The sequence below is a fragment of the Oncorhynchus clarkii genome, chromosome 22, assembly GCF_045791955.1.
Source record: "Oncorhynchus clarkii lewisi isolate Uvic-CL-2024 chromosome 22, UVic_Ocla_1.0, whole genome shotgun sequence".
NCBI classification, from domain to species: Eukaryota; Metazoa; Chordata; class Actinopteri; order Salmoniformes; family Salmonidae; genus Oncorhynchus; species Oncorhynchus clarkii.
In genome coordinates this window covers 43968459-43983581 of record NC_092168.1, presented here as the reverse complement: position 1 = coordinate 43983581, position 15123 = coordinate 43968459, and the positions used below count along the sequence as shown (strand labels likewise).

Sequence of the window (15123 nt, the reverse complement as noted above, 5' to 3'; positions counted from 1 at the left end):
GAGTGCTGCCAGGTCAGGGTTCATGCCAGAGCAGCTCTCTGATGCTGTTGAGTCTGAATGAATATGTGACTGAGCAGATCGATTCAGTCCTATGTGCAAATGATTCAATGTTTTTTTTTTTAATTGGATAAAAGTAGAGAATCGCTCACACAGCATAGTTCACACGCTCTTAAGAATTAGTCCCACTCACTATTTAAGGATTCACATTTGAGGCCATGTGCTAAACAGAGTGAGTAAGGTAGTGTAGTAAACAAAGATTTCAAGACTAAAAGTGGTGGAAGTAGTAGCAAAAACACACTTTATCTAGTCGTGGACCTATATCCTAATCTGACTTTAGTGCAGGTCATGTTGTTCTTCACATTCTGTTTACTTCTGGCCCTTCTTTGGACACTGTGTTAACTAACCTCCAGACGAGCTTCAATGCCATACAACTCTCCTTCCGTGGCCTCTAACTGCTCTTAAATGCAAGTAAAACTAAATGCATGCTCTCCAACTGATCGATGCCGCACCTGCCCGCGCGGCTAGCATCACTACTCTGGGCGGTTCTGACTTAGAATATGTGGACAACTACAAATACCTAGGTGTATGGTTAGACTGTAAACTCTTCTTCCAGACTCACATTAAGCATCTCCAATCCAAAATTAAATCTAGAATCGGCTTCTTACTTCGCAAACACAGCATCCTTCACTCATGCTCACCGATCCTTGTCTTCGGCGATGTCATTTACAAATTCGCCTCCAACACTCTACTCAGCAAATTGGATGCAGTCTATCACAGCGCCATCCGTTTTGTCACTCAAAGCCCCATATACTACCCAACCAATGTGACCTGTATGCTCTCGTTGGCTGGCCCTCGCTTCATATTCATCGCCGAACCCTCTGGCTCCAGGTCATCTATAAGTCTTTGCTAGGTAAAGCCCTGCCTTATCTCAGCTGACTGGTCACCATAGCAGCACCCACCCATAGCACGCGCTCCAGCAGGTATATTTCACTGGTCACCCCCAAAGCCAATTCCTCTTTTGGCCGCCTTTCATGCCAGTTCTCTGCTGCCAATGACTGGAACTAACTGCAAAAATCACTGAAGCTGGAGACTCATATCTCCCTCACTAACTTTTTAAGCATCAGCTATCAGAGCAGCTTACAGATCATTGCACCTGTACATAGCCCATTTCTAAATAGTCCATCCAAATACCTCATCCCCATATTGTTATTTATTAAAAAATGCTGCTCCTTTGCACCCCAGTATCTCTACTTGTACATTCATCTTCTGCACATCTATCACTCCAGTGTTTATTTGCTAAATTGAAATTATTTCTCCACTACGGCCTATTTATTACCTTACCTTCCCAATCTTACTTCATTTGAACACACTGTATATAGACTTTTCTATTGTGTTATTGACTGTACGTTTGTTTATTCCATGTGTAACTCTGTGTTGTTGTATGTGTCGAACTACTTTGTTTCATCTTGGCCAGATCGCAGTTGTAAATGAGAACTTGTTCTCAACTGGCCTACCTTGTTAAATAAAGGTGAAATAAAAAATAAATAATAAAATAAACATTACCGTCTCTGGTAAACACACACTATGTCAAATAAAATCAAGTCGCATATACAGGATATAGAAGATGTATAGGGTATAGTGAAATGTATACTTGCTATAACCATCCACCAGCAAAACCTTGCCAATTGGCTGGGTCAATATTGTCTAGATGCACATTCATGAAATTCAACAGATGACCTGAATCGCCCTCAGACACACCTGGCTAACTTGATTTGTCATGTAATCATCTAGTGAAGTGGAGTCTTTTGTTTAGACATGTAGCTAGCTAGCTAGTTAAACAGTTAACCTATTGGTGCTTTCAAGACAACTGGGAACTTGGAAATATACAAGGTCAAAACATGACATCAGTGATCCTCAGTTCGAAAAGTCGAAGTGCTAGAAAGAGGCAGGAATTCCCGTGTTGGAATTCTGAGTTAGGGGACCGTTCAAACCGATTTTTCCCAGTCTGAGCTCGTTTTTTTCAGAGTTCCCAGTTGTCTTGAAAGCACTGAAGTTGGAAGGCAGAGATTTCCGAGTTCTGAGTTCCCATTTGTTTTGAAATGGTCAATTATCCCAACCCATACTGATTGTCATAGCTAGCCACGATGCATGAATCTCCAGGTAGCTAAGCTAACCAACTATGTTCAATGTTAGCTAGATATTTAACATTAGGCTATAACTAGCAATGCAAATTTATTTCTGAGATGATTTGCTACACAGATCATACATGTAACATTTGCTAGCAAGCCAGCAATGAAAACGACTTTCTGACCAAATTAGAAACGTATACTATATGAAAATGTAGCTAGCTAGACCCATATAATGTACATGGATGAGTTCTTCTCCCTCTCTGTCATGGATGCCATGGTTGCCATTAGTTTGAAGATGTAATCCGTAGACAGGTGTTTTATACAACAGCCTTCTGTGTTCTCTTTTTAAACCCCTCTGCATATTTGCAATCAAACGCTAGAATATTTCTCCTTAGCTATCATACTCTGCTTCCACCGGGCATCTCTGTCAACTTCTTCCATGACAAGAACACTGTTGATTGTCATTTCTTCGCCATCCTTTTCATCAGAAAACTCCACAATGTCTGGTTCAATGATTTTCTTTTACCGAAATCAGGGATTTCCTCATCGTCTGATTCATTTTTAGAATCAGAGCAGTCAACATGGCACAATCATCTTCCAGATACTGGAGAGCAGTAGCAACACATTTGCAGTTCTTCGTGATATCTTTCAAAAAAGCAGAGGTAGAAAGGATTATCTACACATACTGAACAGCTCATGTTATAGACAGACGCATGCTACATGGCAGACCAATCCAAACTCATCTCTAACCATCTCCAGCCCATCCAATTTCTCAGACAATCAAGGCGAGGTGGAATGTTACTTTTAATATCTCATGGATATAGGACAGACACTTCAAAACCTTATTCCTTATGATTTATTATTTGACTGTCTTTTTTTGCCATTTATGAATGTATCAGGTATGAAGGCAAGACCCAGATGCAGACGTCGAATTAACAATGTTTTAATAATCTAACAGGGGCAGGCAAAAGACAGGTCAAGGCAGGCTGGGGTCAGTAAACAAGAGGTGGGGCAACGGTACTGGACGGCAGGCAGGCTCAGCGTCAGGGTAGGCAGAGGTCAATAATCCAGGTGTGGGGCAAAGGTACATGTCAGCAGGCATGCTCAGGGTCAGAGCAGGCAGAGTGGTCAGGCAGCCAGGCTCAGAGTCAGGACAGGCAGGGGTCAAAACACTGGGAAAAGCAGGAGCTGAGACAAAAATGCTGGTTGACTTGACAAACAAGACGAACTGGCAACAGACAAACAGAGAACACACGTATAAATACACGGGGGATAATGGGGAAGTTGGGTAACACCTGGACGGGGGTGGCGACAATTACAAAAACAGGTGAAACAGATTAGGGGCGCCACCTGGCGTCCTACCTGGGCAAATACTTTGTTGACAGGGGTGCCGGCAGTAGAAGTCGAAAATGAGGGCTTGATCCAGGATAGCGGGGACCCAGCACCTCTCCTCTGGGCCATAACCCTCCCAGTCAACCAGGTACTGGAAACCACTTCCCCATGTTAGAACTCTCAGGAGGCATCTCACCGTGTACACCGGATGGCCATCGATGACACAGGGAGGAAGGGTGGGCCTGAAAACAGAAGAAAAATAGTTTAATAATAGACACATGGAAAGTGGGGGGAATACGGAGGGTACAGGGTTACAAAAGACGAACAGAGTGGGGCTAATGACTAGAGATGGGAAACAGGCCGATGAAACGGGGGGAAAGTTTACGGGACTCCACCCGGAGGGGCAGGTCCTGAGGGAAGAGCCATACCCTCTGCACAAGCCGATAGCGTACAGCAGGGGTCCGGTGGCAATCCACTTGTCGCCTATACATGGAAGTGGTCTTCAGCAGAGCGGCCCGGGCTCTCTTCCAGGTACAGCGACAGCGACGGATGAACATCTGGGCAGAGGGATTGCTGACTTCCTCCTCTTGCTCGGGGAAGAGCAGAGGCTGATATCCCAAGGAGCACTCGAAGGGCGAGAGACCCGTGGCAGAGCAAGGAAGGGTGTTGCGGGTGTACTCAACCCATACCAGTTATTGACTCCAGGTTGCAGGGTTGGCAGAGACTAGGCAGTGAAGAGTCATCTCTAATTCCTGATTGGCTTGCTCCGACCGGTCGTTGGACTGCCGCTGGAATCCGGAGGACAGACTGGCCGACCACACAATGAGCATGCAGAACTACTTCCAGAACCGGGATGAGAACTGAGGACCCAGGTCGAAGATCATGTCCGCCTGGATTCCGCCGAGGGTAGTTTGTGGAGAGGAATGAAGTGGGCGGCTTTGGAAAACCGGTCGACCACAGTCAGGATGGCAGTGTTGCCCTCAGACAGGGGGAGACCTGTGAACAAATCCAGGGATATATGGGACCAGGGATGGTGAGGGACAGGCAGTGGTTGGAGAAGATCAGAAGGAGCTTGCCGAGGAGTCTTGTTCTGGGAGCTGACCTTGCAAATGGTGACAAAAAAGGGCAACATCTGGAACCAAAGTAGGCCATCAAAAGCGTTGTCGCACAAAGGCCAGGGTCCGACAGGAGCCCGGGTGACAGGCAAACCGGGACCGCGGAGTGGACAGCATCAGGCACTAACATCTGGTTACTGGGCCCCCTCCTGGGTTCGGCTGGGACCGTTGCGCCTCCCGGACCTGTTTCCCTATACTACAGCTTAGTGCCGTCGCCAGGCACGAGGTGGGAAGGATGGCCTCGGGCTCCTGGGTGGTAACTGTGGTGTTAAAGCGGCGAGACAGGGCATCCGGCTTGAGGTCTCCATAGCCGTGGTCTCTGGTCCCGACAGAGAGTACAGCCATCCCTGTGCGGTGTGGTGCTAGGGAGAAGGTAAATTCCGCAGTCATAGGGGTGGTGCGGCAGAAGGGAGGTGGCCCGGGACATGCTGAACACCTCCAGATGGTCCTGGTACACTGTGGGAATGGCGGAGCGGCCCGGAGCAACTTCTAAGCCCCCAGGAAGACGTCCCGAGGCAGATTGCGCCGACTTCAGACAATGGGTGTGGCAGAACAGACTCCATGATAGTACCCGTACACCAGTTGATGAGGGGATTATGTTGCTGGAGCCTGGAGAATCCCAAAACCTTGGGAATCCGGGGAGACTTGATGAGCAGGAATTGAATGGTCTCGCTATGATTCCCTGACACGGGTAGGTTGATGGGAGTGGTGTTATGGGTGACCCGACATATAGAGCGCCCGTCCAGTGCTCTGACATCCATGGGGCTGAGTGGGGATGTTCAGCTTGAAAGCCAGTGTGGCGTCCAAAAAGCTCTCATCGGCCAAAGAGTGAATGAGGACCCAGAGAGATTGGACTGTTTTCCACACAGCAGAATGACACGAAAAGGGGTGCGAGTAAGGGAGCAGAAACGTTCTCCATATGGCCCACCAGAGTACTCGCTCCTACCGGTGAGCCTAGTCTCAAAATGACCAAATGTCCCACAATACAGACAACTCCTTGTGTTAATTCTGTGTTGCCATTCCACTGGCGATAGCCCAGCTCTGCCTTGTTGCAGAGGCTCGGGAAATAGTGCCTCGTCCGTTTCCGACGACTCTTGAGGAAGGTTGGGAACACTCGAGTGCCGTTGGGGATTTCCGGGATGAGGTGGAATCAATGGACGTTCGAATTTCCTCTCTTTCCGTCATTCCCGCAATCGCCCATCGATGCGGATAGTCAAAGAGAAAAGGGAGTCAAGATCCGTGGGTAACTCCCGAGCAGCAAGCTCGTTCTTAACCTCCTCCGAGACGTCGTGCAGGAACACGTCGAACAGTGCTTACTGGTCCATGCACTCTCCGCTGCCAACGTGCAGTCGGCCACCCGGAGCTGGATTAGCTTCAGGGCAGCTTCTCTCCTAGATAACGTGGACGGCAGCCATGCTCAGCGTCAGGGACAATTACAAAACAGGTGCAACTGATCAGTGTGTGACAGAATGTGTTATTCAATGTGTTTCTATGGGCTATGGTAGTAAAAGCCAAATTCACAATAAAATGATGAAATTGAATTGGAATTGTTTATCTTCAAACAATCCCCCCCACACCCGCACAAAGACTTAGATTTGTAATAATGAATGACACAACCCCCCCGTCACTAAATTACTAAAATGTGTAACAATGAGTTGACTCATGCTCTTGTGATGAGGTAGTCCTGTCTGCTACTTTAAAATCAGTCTCACCCTCGGTCCAAGAGGGACTTTCCTTATGGACTATTGGGTAAGATTTTTTCACTCAGAATGTCGGGGTTCAGATCCCACAGTCACGATTCTTGACCTGTTCAGGGTGGACTTGTTTAGGGGAGGGCTGTACTGAAGCTGATACCTAATGGAAGTTGTACTCACTCAAATGACAATAGAGGTGTGTTCAGGTTCACTTTGAATGTTTATGCTGTATTGGGGCTTTATTAGGCCCCTGGAGTAAAGCAGTTGTGCCTCGAACACCTTTAATTGGTAGAATTCCTTAGAGTTTTGTACGTCAGTCAGAGCACAGGTTGAGTTTTGCTGATGTAATATGAAATAACAATGTTCTAGATGAATGTGTGTGTGTGTGTGTGTGTGTGTGTGTGTGTGTGTGTGTGTGTGTGTGTGTGTGTGTGTGTTTATGTTTGTGTGTTCTTGTTTGACACCTTTAATTGGTAGAGTGATATGTCATTATTTCAGAGCCTTGCATGTTAGTGCTAACAGACAATAACAAACTATACAGGAAATATGATTGCGTCAGAATACTGCAGGATGATGCCTGATAAATATTGTGTATCCCAATGATGTAACTGTCTCCCTCAACTTGAATAATTATTTCATGATTCAGGACATTTTGTCAAATGGAATGTTCCTATGGCATGCCATTAGTGCATACAGCATAAAGAGATGCCATATTACAAAGTGCCCAACTGTCAATTTTCATGTGCACTGGCAAAATGCCATATGCCATGATGTGTTCTGTAGTTCAGCAAGGCCATCCTTCCAAATGTTATTTTGTTGTCTTGTCACGACTTCCGCCCGAAGTCGGTCCCTCTCCTTGTTCGGGCAGCGTTCGGCGGTCGACGTCACCGGCCTTCTAGCCACCGCCTATCCACTTTTCATTTGTTTTGTCTATGTCTTACACACCTGGTTTCACTCACCCAATTACCTGTTTAGTATTTAACCCTCTGTTCCCCATGTTTTGTTGTGAGTGATTGTTTGTTGTATTTGTGGTCTGGATTGTGGGCTTGGATTTATCTTTTATTTTGATGATTTTGAGTAATGTTACTTTTATTTACTCATCTCTGCTGTCCTGTGCCTGACTCCTCTGCACCAGGTACACATAGACCCTTACATGTCTTGACTATTGGAAGTCTAACGAGCTTCAGTATGAGATTTTGCGTTTGAATGGAAGCGCTGGCTTCTAAAGCTAACATGATGCTCTACATTTTTCAAAAACACAACCCCTGTTGGAGCTCCATCTAAATATTTGATTGCTTTGATAAGTGGTAAGTTGTCACCAGTTCCAAGCACCTTTATAGAACCTAAGGAAAAGGTCATTCATTGCGCCATAAAGGTTCAATTAAAACCTTACGTTCATGGTTCTTTATCCCTTTAACGGTCTCTTCTTGAGAAACATGTTGAAAACATGTATCTTATATTCCTATCACTAACAACTCAAATAGGAATTTCAAATAGTTTTTTTCTTCAAGTTGATGTTTTTTTTGGAAATATCCAAACTCTACCAGGCAGTTGAGAAGCCAAAAGAGGGTAATTTTGACTAATCTCAACAATAAGACAAACATTAATTTAGGTCTGCTTCAATGGCTTATTTACAGTAGGTAAGCATTGTTATGATGACATAGGCCAACCCTTTATCCTCCAGAACATGTCTGACTGGTTGCCGATAAGAGCAGGAGCCAAAAGTCTCTCCCAGACAGCTTCTGTTCTCTACCAGGACAAGAGGGAGGTTAACCAGAAAGAACCATAGTGCCTGGGTACCACCAGCATGTTCCTGACCAGTGAACTTGACCACAAACAAGCCAATTACAGCTCTCCTCGTGGCAAGCAGCAACAATCAAACCAGTTACACCTCATAGTTCCACATGGAATCATACCGCAGGAGCACAGGAGAGTCCTTATGATCACAACCAACAAAGCTGAGATACCTTGAGCACTCACCATGAGAGATGTTGAAAGTGGTCATCTTGTAAGAGTCATGATGTAAGAGTCATCTTACATCATGGTGAGGAGGCAATGGAGACATACCGTTCTTGATGATTGCTCTGAAAGTTCCATCAGTCTTACTGCTGTTGCCTATTGCCTTGGGTTAGAGGGTGAACCATAGGTAATGAGCCTTTGCATTATATGTCACAATATACAGTACTACAAGTAAGCAGAGCTTCTGTCACTCATCATATCCCCTGAAGTAGACAGTGGCACCGGTATCAAGTCCACAATGCTTTCACAGCGGACAGTCTCTGCTTCACCGAGCACACTTCCCCTTTGACTTGCTTCAGAGTAGGTACCCACACCTGAAGGAATTGCTGCTGCCACAGATCTACAGGGCACAGCCTCTATTAGGGTCTGACCATCCACCCTGTTGGTCCCCATCAAGCCAGTCAGTACTGGCCCTCTGTGAGGCCATGTCGCTGTCCACATCGTGCTTGGTTGGGCTGTGCAAGGTCGTGCTGTGCAGGTCACACCCTAGTGTTCAACTGCTCCTATCAGCACAAAGGTCAGATCTTGAATAATTGCCTACTACCATGACCAACCCGTGGCCCTTTCCTGCTCTGCATGCTCCTCTGGTTTAAACATGACACAGTGGCTTTAGGTGGCGATATCAAAATCATTCTTCACCAGGTGCAACTTCTCCCCTCCGACAAGTCACTCAGGTTCGTTTGGACTGAAAAGCAGAGCCGAGCACGAGCATGAGCTATTTCTAAATGATTTGGCTGCTGTACTCTGGGAGCTGATTTATTTAGAGGATGATTTAAATCATGATTTGCTCATGGAGGTGATGGACCATCATGCCCCTAAGAAAGAGTACAGTTGGTGCTTGTCCATCTCCATGGATTGATGAACTCGGTGAGGCTTTTTCTCAAAGAAATATGGAAAAAGTCTTAGCAGCCAAGTCAAATTAGAAATGAATGAACAGAATATTACGTATTTATGCAGTTAAATTGAATCAAAAGAAGAAAAAACGTTATTTTACAACAATGCTTTTATTGATTGGGAAAATGATTCTAATAAGGTATGGAACACAGTTAAGGGCTTACTTGGTACATCTATCTCATCATGCCCATCTAGTGTGGAGGTTGATGGGAGAATAATAACAAAACCAGTTGATATTGCCAATCATTTTGCAGATTTTTTTTACAAAGAACATTTATTTACTGAGCAACAATGTAAACATACATTCTTCCAAACAAGCTATTGTTCAATGGATTGATGATCATATTATGAGCAACAAGATCTGCTCTTTTAGTCTGCAAATGGTGTCAGTGGAGGAGGTGTTAAACCTATTGAAGTCATTACCTGATGGTAATGTCACGCCCTGACCTGAGTATTCTTTGTTTTCTTTATATATTTTGGTTAGGTCAGGGTGTGACGAGGGTAGTATGTGTGTTTTAGTCTCATCTAGGGGATTTGTAGGTTTATGGGGTTGTTTACATTCTAGGTGTTTATGTAGGTCAATGGTTGCCTAGATAGGTTCTCAATTAGAGGCAGGTGTTTATAGTTGTCTCTGATTGGGAACCATATTTAGGCAGCCATAATCCTTGGGTTATTTTGTGGGTTATTGTCTATGTGATGTTGCCTGTTTGCACTCAGTGTTTATAGCGGTCACATTAGTTTTGTTGTTTTTTGTAAGTTTGTTTTCGTGTTCTTTCGTCTTACATTAAAATATGTATTCACATCACGCTGCGCTTTGGTCTCCTCACTACAACGATCATGACAGAATAACCCACCATAAAAGGACCATGCAGCGTGATAAGGAGGAACAGCGCTTTGTGGGATATAGGACTCGGGACGAAATACTTGTCGGTAAAACCTCCTGGACCTGGGAGGAGGTAATGGCAGGGGACAAGAAAAAAGCCATGGAAGCAGGTGGAGAGAGCACAGGAGGAACGGCGAAGGTATGAGGAGGCAGCACGACAGCGTGGCTGGAAGCCCGAGAGGCAACCTTAAAAATGTATTGGGGGGTGGCAGACAGGGAGTATGGCGAAGCCAGGTAGGAGACCTGCGCCAACTTCCTGTGCTTACCGTGGAGAGAGAGGGCGTTGTACCGGGCAGGCACTGTGTTATGCTATGGAGTGCACGGTGTCCCCGGTGCGTGTGCATAGCCCGGTGCGGTACATTCCAGCTCCTCGTATCGGCCGGGCTAGAGTGAGCATCGAGCCAGATGCCATGAAGTCAGCTTTACGCATCTGGTCTCCAGTGTGTCTCCTCGGGCCGACGTACATGGCACCAGCCTTACGCATAGTGTCCCCGGTTCACCAGCACAGCCCAGTGCGGCCTATACCACCTCGCCGCACTGGTCGGGCTACGGGGAGCATTCAACCAGGTAAGGTTGGTCAGGCTCGGTGCACAAGAGCTCCAGTGCTTCCTTCTCGGTCCGTTCTATCCGGTGCCATCTCCACGCACCAGCCCTCCGGTGGCAGCCCCCCGCACCAGGCTTCCTGTGCGTCTCCAGAGCCCAGTACTCCCTGCTTCTCGCACTCGCCATGAGGTGCGTGTTCCCAGCCCGGTACCACCAGTGCTGGCACCACGCACCAGGCCTATAGTGCGACTCGGCAGTCCAGTACGCCCTGTTCCTCCTCCCCGCACTCTCCCTGAGGTGTGTGTCCTCGGCCCAGTACCACCAGTGCTGGCATCACGCACCAGGCCACCCGTGCGCCTTCAGGGTCCAGCACTCCCTGTTCCTGCTCCTCGCACTCGCCTTGAGGTGCGTGTCCCCAGCCCAGTACCTCCAGTGCCGGCACCACGCACCAGGCCTACAGTGCGCCTCGTCTGTCCTGAGCCGCCAGAGTCTCCCGTCTGTCCTGAGCTGCTAGAGTCTCCCGCCTGTCCTGAGCCGCCAGAGTCTCCCGTCTGTCCTGAGCTGCTAGAGTCACCCGTCTGTCCTGAGCTGCTAGAGTCTCCCGTCTGTCCTGAGCTGCTAGAGTCTCCCGTCTGTCCTGAGCTGCTTGAGACTCCCGTCTGTCCTGAGCTGCTAGAGTCTCCCGTCTGTCCTGAGCCGCTAGAGTCTCCCCTCTGTCCTGAGCTGCCAGAGCCACCAGTCTGTCCTGAGCTGCCAGAGCTGCCAGTCGGTCCTGAGCCGTCAGAGCCGCCAGTCTGTCCTGAGCCGTAAGTCAGCCAGGAGCTGTCAGAGCCGTCAGTCAGCCAGGAGCTGCCAGAGCCGTCAGTCACCAGGACCTGCCAGAGCCGTCAGCCAGCCAGCAGCCGCCAGAGCCGTCAGTCAGCCAGGACCTGCCAGAGCCGTCAGCCAGCCAGGAGCTGCCAGAGCCGTCATCCAGCCAGGAGCTGCCAGAGCCGTCAGCCAGTCCGGAGCTGCCCCTCAGTCCGGAGCTGCCCCTCAGTCCTGAGCTACCCTTCAGTCCTGAGCTACCCTTCAGTCCTGAGCTACCCCTCAGTCCGGAGCTGCCCCTCAGTCCGGAGTTGCCCCTCAGTACAGTGGGGCCCTTTAGTAGGGTTGCCAGTCCTAGGTTGGCGGCGAGGGTCGCCGTTCCTAGGAGGCCACAGAAGCGGACTAAGACTATGGTGGATTGGCGTCCACGTCCATCACCCGAGCCGTCGCCGTGAAAAAGGCCGGAGTCCGCACCATTGTGGGGGGGTACTGTCACGCACTGACCTGAGTATTCTTTGTTTTCTTTATATATTTTGGTTAGGTCAGGGTGTGACGAGGGTAGTATGTGTGTTTTAGTCTCATCTAGGGGTTTTGTAGGTTTATGGGGTTGTTTACGTTCTAGGTGTTTGTAGGTCTATGGTTGCCTAGATTGGTTCTCAATTAGAGGCAGGTGTTTATCGTTGTCTCTGATTGGGAACCATATTTAGTCAGCCATATTCCTTCGGTTATTTCGTGGGTTATTGTCTATGGGATGTTGCCTGTTTGCACTCAGTGTTTATAGCGGTCACGTTAGTTTTGTTGTTTTTTGTAAGTTTGTTTTCGTGTTCTTTCGTCTTACATTAAAATATGTATTCACATCACGCTGCGCTTTGGTCTCCTCACTACGTCGATCATGACAGGTAAATCTGCCGGTTATGGTCTAATGGAAAAAAATTGCTTCACTGTGCTGCTCTCCAGATTGCAGTTCCACTGATATACATATTTAATTGGTCACTGGTAAAGGGAATGTTTGCAAATGTATGGAAGCATGCGAAACTGTGTCCTATTCCGAAAGACAGCAAAGAACCCATTACTCCTGCCAATAGTCGACCAATTAGTCTACTCCCTACACTCAGTAAGATATTGGAGGGTATTGTGAGTAATGTGGGAGTATATGGAAAATAATGATCTGATTACAGCCAATCAGCATGCTTATCGCAAAAACCATTCCACTACGACTGCATTGGTTGACATGACTGACCAGTGGCTCAATGCTATGGATAATGGCAAGTTTGTGGGTGTATTATTTGTAGATTTCAGTGCAGCATTTGATTTAGTGGATCATGAAATAATTTTGACAAAAATGAATGCATTATGGTTTTAAAGAGGTAGCATTGAATTGGGTACAGTCATATCTAACTGACAGGAAACAGTCCACCTATATCAATGGTTCATTTTCTTCCCCTAATGTGTTAAACTGTGGAATACCACAGGCCACTTCTTTATTTAATATATACCAACGACCTTCCCTATGCCTTAGCTGAAACTCAAGCTAATATATTTGCAGATGATACTACAATTGGTAAGTGTTCATATTTTTATTACGACTGAACACTAAATAACAAAAAACAACACAGAGAATGAACGAAAACCGAAACAGTCCTGTCCAGGTGCAGAAACACAAAACAGAAAATAACTACCCACAAAAACCCAGTGGGAAAAAGTTACCTAAGTATGGTTCCCAATCAGAGACAACGATAGACTGCTATCCCTGATTAAGAACCATACCCGGCCAAAACAAAGAAATAGAAAAAGGAACATAGAATGCCCACCCAAATCACACCCTGAACAAACCAAAATAGAGACATAAAAAGCTCTAAGGTCAGGGAGTGACAGCAAGACAATCGGTTCAACAGGTACAGCAAGCTTCACAAGGAGATTTGGAGAATATTAGGGAGTGGGTTTGCCAAAACAAACTTGTTTTAAACACCAAGAAAACCAAAGTTGGTCTGTTCCACTAGGAAAAGGCCAAAACAGCATGGGATACAATTAAGTATGGAAAGAGTACAAATTGAAGAAGTGGCATAAACCAAACTATTGGGAGTGCAGCTAGACAACTACTTATCATAGTCAAATAAATAATTTATGTAAAAAAAATATATTAAAACAGCATGCATAATCAGAAAGATAGATAAATATTTACCAGAAAAAAATCTTCAGCAAATAACACAAGCATTAATTGAGAGTCAGGTGAACTACTGTTCTGTGGTCTGGGGAAATGCATCATCAAGTGAAGTTAGGAGGCTGCAGAATGCACAGAACAAAGCAGCAAGGATTGTTTTAAGGTGGAGATATGGTTCTTCTTTTGCAGTCATGCGCAATGTTCTTGGTTGGTCATCAATCGATAAGATAATTTTAAAAAACATGCTTATTTTATTTCATAATATACATAATTTAAAACGGCCAAGTTCTATTCACAACGGTATTCAGTTGGTAAGAGACAGACATTCCGTAAATACTAGGAATAGAATGTCCACCATCTATGCCTTGTCCAGACAGAAAAGAGAAATAGGCAAAATAACATTTTGATTTAGAGCAATAAAGAAATTGAATAAATTAACTGAGAAAACCAGAAACCTTTCAATATATAAATGTAAACATTATTTTAAAACACAATACGTAGAAATGTTGTGGGACTATAGTAGATGAAGAATATACATTTTTTAGATTGAGTATTTATTGGGTCATTATGTTAGTATATTATGTATGTTTGTAATAGTGTGTTATGTGTGGAAATGTGTTCATATTATAAATTGTATTTTAATGTTTAAGGACTCTTGGAAGATTAGTCCCAACTAAAAGAGATCCAAATTAAATAAAATCAGGAGTCAGTCGAGCCTTTTATGTTGACAACGGTCTCACAAGTCTACCCACGAGGACTGAAGCAAAGTTGTTGGTGGACAGGCTGCTGCCTCTTTTCCGGGGGGTACGAGGTTAGGCAATGGGCCAATAACATACCTCTGTGGAACACCTTCCCCTAGAAGGTAGGTCAAAGAGCAGTGGGATATGGCTCTCCCAGACCTCCATCGATCCACAATAACTAATTATGGACCTGAGCTGTTAGCCAGTCACCCTCGGCTACGAACAAGGACCTGTCCAGAGAGAAGCCTTGAGGATAATTTACAGAGTGCTGGCCAGCCAATATGATCCCTTAGGCTACATCCTCCCTTTCATGACTCAGCAAAAGGTTCTTGTACAGAAACTCTGGATCAGTAGGAGGGGCTGTGATGACCACGTACTACCTGATGGGCAGATGGAAGACGTGTGCAAGTCTGTTCTCAGACCTCTCCACCATAACCATGCCCAGATGCTATGTGCCCTCAAAGGCAGACAACCAGATGGCAGAAAGGGAACTGCGCACTTTCTGTGACTCAGAGCGAGCCAATTTGGCTGTAGCTTATCTCTGTACCCAGGACTCCCAAGGCCACAACTGTGTCCAAACAGAGTCATCTCACTCTCTCACCTGAGTTCATCCTGGCTCCTGATGAAGATGACCCGATTAGGCACCTTCCTGTAGTGTGTAAGCCAACTCCACCTTGTCCTCCAGTGACAAGGGGGGGGGGGATCAGATCCTCATAGTGTTCCTACAGATGGCAATACTACCTCTGTAAGGAAGGATGCTGGAGAAGAGAAGCAGGTACAGGGAGTTGAAATTCAATTTGTAACGG

The 15123-nt window shown here is 46.2% G+C and overlaps 1 long non-coding RNA gene across 1 annotated transcript; it reads right to left on the bottom strand.

The window, feature by feature from the left end:
- Window positions 1–3105: 3105 nt before the first annotated feature.
- Window positions 3106–15037, bottom strand: LOC139380065 (uncharacterized). The gene is made up of 3 exons (XR_011628428.1): window positions 14919–15037; window positions 3492–3703; window positions 3106–3357 (listed from the first exon to the last, which is right to left on the bottom strand). It is a non-coding gene; the product is annotated as an uncharacterized lncRNA (long non-coding RNA).
- Window positions 15038–15123: the final 86 nt, after the last annotated feature.